This window comes from Benincasa hispida, chromosome 7, assembly GCF_027475165.1.
Source record: "Benincasa hispida cultivar pf3 chromosome 7, pf3_genome.v1.1, whole genome shotgun sequence".
Lineage (NCBI taxonomy): Eukaryota > Viridiplantae > Streptophyta > Magnoliopsida > Cucurbitales > Cucurbitaceae > Benincasa > Benincasa hispida.
This window is the reverse complement of record NC_143484.1, coordinates 42,501,206-42,511,150: the sequence shown is the minus strand read 5'-3', so window position 1 is coordinate 42,511,150 and position 9,945 is coordinate 42,501,206.

Here is a 9,945-nt window from a genome sequence, read left to right as displayed (position 1 = left end):
TCTCTCTGACCAGCTTAATGGGAGGTTAAGTGATTTTTGTGGCAAATTGGGATGAATAAAATGAGATTTTATTTTTTCCATATCCAAGTTACATGATTGATCAAAATCTATATGATAGATTGAGAGCATATATGATATACTAAAAAAGAACTACACGATTGAAGCACTTTGCTATGCGATAGCTTGTACTTCCTCAATCGTCTTCCTCCTCCAATCTCACAAACTCCCTTCTAACCAAATAGCCAGAGGCCACCACTCTTGGGTTCTCACCCCGAGAATACCAAGGTCACTAAGTGGTAGTGTCCTTCATTTCTAGTTCGAGTGTTCTGATTGTTGTTTGTTCGAAGAGAGTTCCTTGTTGTTCGAGGAGTTCGAGTTAGTTCGAGGGATTTACGTGAAGAAGAGTTCTTCAAAGGTATAATCTCTGAACTCTATTTCTTATTCAAAAGCATGTTGTAATTTATGTTATGATACATAATCTGTATTGTTTACTGTAAACATTTGTTTTCAATCGAAATAAAATTTGGACGATCCGCTTCCACTCATATATTCTTTGTAAAATGAGTTTCTTCAACAATAACCTTGAGAAGTGGGAAAAATATTGTGCATCCTATGACAGACCAAACAGAGGAACATGTGGTATTGAGTCCTTCAACTGGTAATGTGAATAAAGGGAAAAAGGATGATGTTCCTGTTGTTGGCTTTTTGGCCTTTAATCTCAAATTAATTAATTTTAATTAATTAATTAATTAATATTTTGATGATAACAAACTCAATTTTTAATTACTGAAAATCTTATTGTTTTAATATGTCCATAGTGTAGAGCTCGGAACAACGATTCCAACACCTCTTGAATCACTCAAATCGGAGCTAAAACGAAGACGATATGACCGAAACAAGTCTATAGAGAAAATATCGTGGTGGATGACGTGGCATAACCAAATCATTTGCATGTAGACATGAGGCAGCATATTGGTTGAATGGTGGATCATTAAGAGATTAACATATGATGAACTTTTGATTTTTGGGATTGATTTAAAATTAAAAAAAAAAATTGAAATTTAAAAGGAAAATAAATTTAATATTATTTTATGTTTATGTCTAACGGTTAGTTTTTTTACATATGGTATATTTTTTATTTTTGGATTGACTTTAAAAAGAATGAATTTAAAAAGAAAATGAATTAAAAGGAAAATAAGTTTAATATTATTTTATGTTTGTGTCTAACGGCTAGTTTCTTACACATGGTATGTTTTTTTATTTTTGGATTGACTTTAAAAAGAATGAATTTAAAAAGAAAATGAATTAAAAGGAAAATGAATTTAATATTATTTTATGTTTGTGTCTAACGGCTAGTTTTTGACACATGGTATATTTTTTATTTTTTGGATTAATTTTAAAAAGAAAATGAATTTCAAAAGAAAAGGAATTTAATATTATATTTTGTTTGTATCTAACGACTAGTTTAGTTTAAAATCTCCACAATTGATTTTTCTTTAGCAAAATTCAATGGTCCAAATTAATTGTGGTTTCTAAAAATTTTTCCATCTCTATATAAACCATTTTCCTCTCTAAATTTTAAACCAACAAATTTTACATTTCATAATCCTCCAAAATTCAAAAGTTCCATTGTTGCTCTCTCTAAGTTCCCAATTTTTTTTTTCTTTTCATCTTATTCTTGAGAGAGTGTTATTGTATTGTGAGGATAAACTTGTTGAGTGCTTGAACTTGTAAATCCACTCTAGTGAGAGTTGTATTGTGTTCTTCAAAAATTCCAACATTTGTAACGGTTTGATCCTAAACCATGGAAAAGATCGGGTTTTCTCTTAAACCCGTAAAATGAGCGGTGGTGTAACGGTTGGGCTCTAATCCTTGCAAAAGAGTCAGAAAAATTTTATTCAAATTCCCAAGAGGCGCTTGGGGAGTGGAGTAGGTCGAGTTTGACCGAACCACTATAAAAATTACAGTGTCTTCTTCTCTAACTCTTTCCTTTTTATTTTTGCAATTAATTTAAGCAATTTATTGTATGTTTTAGTTTGTTCTTATTCATTTGCTAAAATTTGATAGAATTAGATTATCACATTTTTGTCATCTTATTTGTTGCATAAATTGAATTTTTCTTATTATTTATAAAAAGTGTATTAATTAGTTTAATTGGGTTAATTTAGAAAAAAAAATTTAATTAAACTCTATTCACCCCCCTCTAGGGTTATCATATCGATCCAACAATTGGTATCATAGCGGGTTGCTCTTCTTGAAATATTTATTTCTTGATAAACTTAATTGTTTTTTAGCTATGCAACTTTAGGTTTTATCCTTTTTACCGATAGTCAATCTATTACAAAGCCTTCTTTCTTTAATGGTACTATTTATAGTTATTAGAAAAATAGAATGCGATTTTTCTTGCTTTCTATTGATTATGATTTCTGGGATATTGTTGAGGAAGGTTTTAAAATTCCAACAAAACTTGTTGATGGTGTTAGCACTATAAAATCTAAGGAATAATGGTCAATAAATGAAAAGAAAGCATGCTCTTTAAATGCAAAACTATTAATTGCTTATTTTGTACTTTGAATAAAGTTGAGTATAATAGAGTATCTATTTGCAAAACCGCTAAAGAGATATGGGATAAATTAGAAATTACTCATGAAGGAACTAGTCAAGTAAAAGAAACAAAGATTGACATATTAGGTCATCAATATGAAATGTTTAAAATTGATGAAAATGAAGCTATTTCCGGTATGTTTATTAGATTTACTAACATTGTCAATGCTTTAGAAGGACTTGGGAAAAAGTACTCAAATCTTGAGAAGATAAAGAAGCTATTGTGGTCTTTGTCTAAACAATGGGAGCCTAAAGTCACCGCCATTCAAGAGGCAAAGGATCTCAAATCTCTCTCCATTGATGAACTCATGGGCTCATTGTTAACGCATGAGATAAAGATCAAGAAAAACATGGAGGATGAAAAGAAAAAGAAAGAAAAGAGTATAGCTTTAAAGACCATCTCTTTAGAAGTTGACTCCCAAGATGAAGATGACTTTGATGAAGATGATGTTGCCTATCTTTCACGTAAGTATAAGAACTTCATCAAGAGAAAAAAGCAATTCAAGAAGAATCTCTCCAACCAAAAAGATTCAAAAGGTGAAAAGAGCAAAAAGGATGAGGTAATATGCTATGAATGCAAGAAGCTGGGTCATATTAGAATCGATTGTCCTTTTCTCAACTCATCCAAGAAATCCAAGAAGAAAGCAATGAAAGTTACTTGGGATGATAGCGATGAAAGCGAAAGTGGGAGTGATAATGAAGAAATGGCCAATTTTTTATTCATGTCTCATAGTGACAAAGAGGATGAACAAAATGATGAGGTAACTCTAGAACCTCTTTCTTATAATGAATTGTTCGAAGCTTTTGAAAAAATGCAAAATGATTTAGAAAAACTTAGTTCGAAGTATGTTGTGCTTAAAAAGAAATACAATGTTTTATCTAGTAAAAATAAGTCTTTACTTGAAGAAATTGCTTGCTTAAAAGAGAATGAGCATGATGCTATGCATATTGATGAAATGAATATCTCTTGTGACAAGCATGCTTTTGATTGTGATGAAAAAAAATGCTTTGCTTGACAAAGTTAAATTTCTTAAGCATGATAGTTGTGAAAAAGATAATTTGATTAAATTACTCAAGAAAAGGAATTTAGTGCTTTGCAAGAACTTGATAAGGCTAAAAAATCTATTAAAAATCTGACCATAGGTTCTCAAAAATTAGACAAGATAATTGAAGTAGGCAAGCCTTTTGGTGATAAAAGAGGTTTAGGCTATATTGATGAATGTTCTACTCCTTCAAGTTCTAAAACTATCTTTGTTAAAGCATCTCATAATATGCCTAAGTTTAATATGCCTAAGGTTGTGTCTAAGCATGTTAAATCTAACTTTGTGCCTATATGTCATTATTGTGGTGTTGAAGGTCATATTAGACCTAAGTGTTTTAAATTGAAATATGCTCATACTACTTCTCCAAGAAGAAATTTTTCTCAAAGGACAAAGTTTCACAATGCTCCAAGGAATAATTTCTCTAAGAAAAGTAGAGTACATAAATTTGTTGTAAGAGATAAATCTTTGCATAATGTTGTTTGTTTCTCATGTGGCAAGTTTGGACATACAACTTATTCTTGTTACTTGTCTAAATCCAATGCCTTAAATGTCTATGCAAAAATGAAATGGATTCCCAAGTTTGTCAATGCTAACCATCTAGGACCCAAACAAGTGTGGGTACAAAGAATCAAACTTGAACATTTGTGTTTGTAGGTTTGTTTGAAAGCCTCTAAGAAAAACAAGTGGTACTTGGATAGTGGTTGCTCGAGACACATGACGGGAGACCTATCCAAGTTTGTCTCTCTCTCCAAAAAGGATGGAGGTCTTGTAACCTTTGGTGACAACAAGAAAGGTAAAATAATTGGTAAAGGTAGTATAGGTAATGAATCTTCTATTTTAATTGAAAATGTATTTTTGGTTGATGGTTTGAAGCATGATTTACTTAGTATTAGTCAATTATGTGATAAAGGCTTTAGAGTTGTGTTTGATAAAAAGAATTGCATCATCGAAAATGCTAGTGATAGAAAAGTTATATTTGTTGGAAATAGAGATGAAAATGTTTGTACTATTGATTTGAATGATTGTCCTCTTAATGATAAATGTTTATCGACTTTGCATAATGATTCTTGGTTATGGTATAGAAGACTAGGACATGCTAGCATGCACTTAATTTCAAATATTTCCAAGAATTCTTTGGCTAGAGGTCTTCCAAAATTTAAATTTGAAAAAGACAGTGTTTGTGATGCTTGTTAAATGGGTAAGCAAACTAAGTCCTCTTGCAAATCTAAAAATGTAATCTCTACAACTAGACCCCTTCAACTATTACACATGGACTTATTTGGCCCTTCTAGAATTGCTAGTTTTGGAGGGAACTATTATGCCTTTGTGATAGTTGATGATTTTTCAAGATTTACTTGGGTTTTGATGCTAAAACATAAGGATGATGCTTTGAAAAACTTTTCTAGTTTTGCAAAAAGAGTTCAAAATGAAAAAGGTTTTTTGATTTCTAAATTAGGAGTGATCATGGAGGAGAATTTGATAGCAATGCTTTTGAAACTTTTTGTGAAGGAAATGGTTTTTCTCATAATTTCTCCGCTCCAAGAACTCCTCAACAAAACGGTATAGTTGAAAGGAAAAATCGTACTTTGCAAGAATTTGCTAGATCAGTGTTGCATGAGTATGGTTTACCTACATACTTTTGGACGGAAGCCATTAACACCGCTTATTATGTTTTAAATAGAGTTTTAATTAGATCTTCTTTGGATAAAACTCCTTATGAACTTTGACATAACAAAATTCCAAATATTGGGTATTTCAAAGTTTTTGGTTGCAAATGTTTTATTTTGAATAACAAAGAAAAACTTAGAAAATTTGATTTTAAGACGAATGTTGGTATTTTCCTTGGCTATTCCTCTACTAGTAAAGCTTATAGAGTTTTCAATAAAAGAACTTTAGTAATTGAGAAATCTATGCATGTAGTATTTGATGAATCTTGCAATGTTATTTCTAATGAGCCGATTTATAGTGATATTTTAGAAGAAAATTTTGGAGATTTATTTGTTAGTGACAAAGGCAAGGAAAGAACGAAGTTGGTTCTTCATCCATGCCTAAAGAGTGGAGGTATACTCCTTCCCATCCCAAAAAATTAATTCTTGGTGATCCCGAACAAGGTGTGAAAACTCGTTCCTCTCTTAATATGTTTAATAATCTTTTTTTTGTTTCTCAAATTGAACCAAAAAATTTTAAAGATGCCGAAAATGATGAATTTTGGATTTTAACTATGCAAGAAGAATTAAATCAATTTGAAAGGAATAAAGTTTGGGAGTTAGTCCCTAGGTCCTCTCGTGCTTCTAAATTGGAATTAAATGGGTCTTTAGAAATAAAATGGATGAAAATGGAAATATCATTAGAAATAAAGCTAGACTTGTAGCTCAAGGTTATTGTCAAGAGGAAGGAATAGATTATGAAGAAACTTTTGCGCCCGTTGCTAGATTAGAAGCTATTAGAATGTTGCTTGCTTTTGCTTCTTATAAGAATTTCATTTTGTATCAAATGGATGTGAAAAATGCATTTTTAAATGGTTATATCATGGATGAAGTTTATGTAGAACAACCTCCAGAGTTTGAAAGTTTTGATTTTCCTAATCATGTCTATAAGTTGAAAAAGACTCTTTATGACATAAAACAAGCTCCAAGAGCTTGGTATGATAGACTTAGTAATTTCTTGCTTGAGAATGGATTTAAAATGGGTAAATTGATACTACTCTTTTTATTAAGACTAAAGAAAATGATATGCTTTTAGTACAAATATATATGGATGATATTATTTTTGGTTCTACTAATCCATCTTTGTGTGAAGAATTTTCTAAGTGTATGCATAGTGAATTTGAGATAAGTATGATGGGAGAACTTAGCTTCTTCCTTGGACTCCAAATCAAACAACTCAAGGATGATATTTTCATAAGTCAAGAAAAATACCCAAGGGATTTGCTCAAAAGGTTCAAATTCAATGAAGGTAAAATTGCAAAAACTCTTATGAGCACATCCACTAAGCTTGACAAGGATGAAAAAGGTAAGTGTGTGGATATAAAAACTCATAGAAGTATGATTGGATCTTTACTTTATTTAACCGCTAGTAGACCCGATATTATGTTTAGTGTATGCCTTTGTGCTAGATTTCAATCTTGTCCTAAGGAATCACATTTACATGCCGTTAAAAGATTTTTTTTAAATATTTGCTTAGTACTATTGATTTAGACTTATGGTATCTTAGAAATGTTGAATTTAATTTGGTAGGATATTCCGATATGGATTTTGCGGGTAGTTTACTTGACCGTAAGAGTACCAGTGGGACTTGTCAATTTCTTGGTAGTTCCTTAGTTTCTTGGTTTAGTAAAAATCAAAATTCGGTTACCTTATCCACTACCAAAGCGGAATATATTGCAGTTGCTGGTTGTTGTGCTCAAATTCTTTGGATGAAACAAACTCTTTGTGATTTTGGATTAAAGTTTGATAATATGTATATATATTTTGTGATAATACTAGTACTATTAATTTGACTAAAAATTCTATACATCATTCTAGGACTAAGCATATTGATATTAGGCATCACTTTATTAGAGAGCATGTGCAAAATGGTAATATTACTCTTGAATTTATAGGCTCTAATAATCAATTAGCGGATATTTTTACCAAAATAGGCTTGAGCTCGGTATTATTACTTTTGAATGAAGAAAACTTTTACAAAAATAGGCTTAGCTCGGTATTATTCGTTGTGATGCCTCTTGATTTTATAATTTTAATTGTTAAATCTTTTAGAAGGCATTTTGATAGGGGGAGATATGGAAAGCATGTGTTAATATTTTTAGGGGAAGTTGTGCTAAATTTATGTTTATGTATTTAAGGGAAACATTTATGTAGTTCTAAATTTTTCTTACTTATTCTTTTGGATGATTCCAAAGGGGGGAGAAGTTTAAGAAAAATATGCTATAAATTTGTTATGATTTTGATTGTATTAATTAGGAGGAGAATTTTTTTTTTTTTTGAGTGAATTTAAAGAATGATTTTTATGGTGATATGTTGAATTTTATTATGTGCTACATATGGTTTACATGTATTTCAAGCTATTTTTCTTAAATGGTTTGTCATCATAAAAAAGAGGAGATTGTTGGCTTTTTGACCCTTAATCTCAAATTAATTAATTTTAATTAATTAATTAATCAATGTTTTAATGATAACAAACTCAATTTTTAATTATTGAAAATCTTAGTGTTTTAATATGTCCATATCATAGAGCTCGGAACAGCGATTCCAACACCTCTTGAATCACTCAAATCGGAGCTAAAACGAAGATGATATGACCGAAACAAGTCTATAGAGAAAATAACGTGGTGGATGACGTGGCATAATCAGACCATTTGCATGTAGACATGTGGCAGTATATTAGTTGAATGGTGGATGACATGGCATAATCAGATCATTTGCATGTAGACATGTGGCAGCATATTGGTTGAATGGTGGATCATTAAGAGATTAACATATGATGGACTTTTGATTTTTGAGATTGATTTAAAATAAAAAAAAAAAAATTGAAATTTAAAAGAAATTTAAAAGGAAAATAAATTTAATATTATTTTATGTTTGTGTCTAACGGTTAGTTTTTTTACACATGGTATGTTTTTTATTTTTGGATTGACTTTAAAAAGAAAATGAATTAAAAGAAAAATAAGTTTAATATTATTTTATGTTTGTGTCTAACGGCTAGTTTTTTACACATGGTATGCTTTTTATTTTTGGATTGACTTTAAAAAAAATGAATTTAAAAAGAAAATGAATTAAAAGGAAAATGAATTTAATATTATTTTATGTTTGTGTCTAACGGCTAGTTTTTGACACATGGTATTTTTTTTATTTTTTGGATTAATTTTAAAAAGAAAATGAATTTCAAAAGAAAAGAAATTTAATATTATATTTTGTTTGTATCTAACGAGTAGTTTAGTTTAAAATCTCCACCATTGATTTTTTTTTTAGCAAAATCCAATGGTCCAAATTAATTGTGGTTTCTAAAAAATTTTCAATCTCTATATAAACCATCTTCCTCTCCAAATTTTACATTTCATAATCCTTCAAAACTCAAAAGTTCCATTGTTGCTCTCTTTTAAGTTCCCAACGGTTTGATCCTCAACCGTGGAAAGGATCGGGTTTGCTCTTGAACTCATAAAAGGAGCAGTCATATAATGGTTGGGCTCTAATCCGTGGAAAGAGTCGGAAAGATTTTATTCAAATTCCCAAGAGGCGCTTGGGGAGTGGAGTAGGTCGAGTTTGACCAAACCACTATAAAAATTATGGTGTCTTCTTCTCTAACTCTTTCCTTTTTATTTTTGCAATTAATTTAAGCAATTTATTGTATGTTTTAGTTTGTTCTTATTTATTTGCTAAAATTTGATAGAATTAAATTATCATATTTTTGTCATCTTATTTGTTGCATAAATTGAATTTTTCTTATTATTTATAAAAAGTGTATGAATTAGTTTAATTGGGTTAATTTAGAAAAAAAAAGTTTAATTAAACCCTATTCACCCCCTCTAGGGTTGCCATATCGATCCAACACTTGTATCATCCAAATCCAGGAGTAATTCTGAACCTTCGCCTGCTATATTGAATAAAATCCCCTATCACCAACGCTTTCAGAAAAAAAACTTGAATGATCAATTTGTTAAAATTTTTTATATTTTAAAGAAGCTTCACATTAATATTCCTTTTGCAGATGCGTTGGAACAAATGTCAAACTATGTGAAGTTCATGAAGGAAATGTTGTCTTCAAAGAAGAAGTTTGAAAAGTATGAGATGGTTAGCTTAAATGAGGAATGCAGTGCTATATTGCAAAAGAAGCTACCGCAAAAATTGAAGGATCCTGAGAGTTTTACGATCCCCTCCACTATAGGGAATCTGACGGTAAATAAGGCCTTATGTGATTTAGGAACCTCAATTAATCTGATGCCTTTATCTTTGTATAGGAAATTGGACATAAAAGTGGTACAATCGACGACGATCTCATTGCAGTTAGCAGATCGTTCTTTCATTTACCCTGTGGTGTAGTAGAGGATGCACTAGTTAAAGTCAGTGATTTCATCTTCTCAACAGATTTTATGGTCCTAGACATGGAAGAAGATGTTGAAATTCCCATCATCCTTGGAAGACCATTCCTAGCCACAGGTAGAGCCTTGATTGATGTCTATGATGACAAGCTTACACTTCGGATGAATGATGAAGAGGTAAAATTTAACATCTTTCGTTCTTCCAAACCCAATGAGCATGTAAGTTTGTGCCAATAGATCAACGAAATAGATGGTAAACAT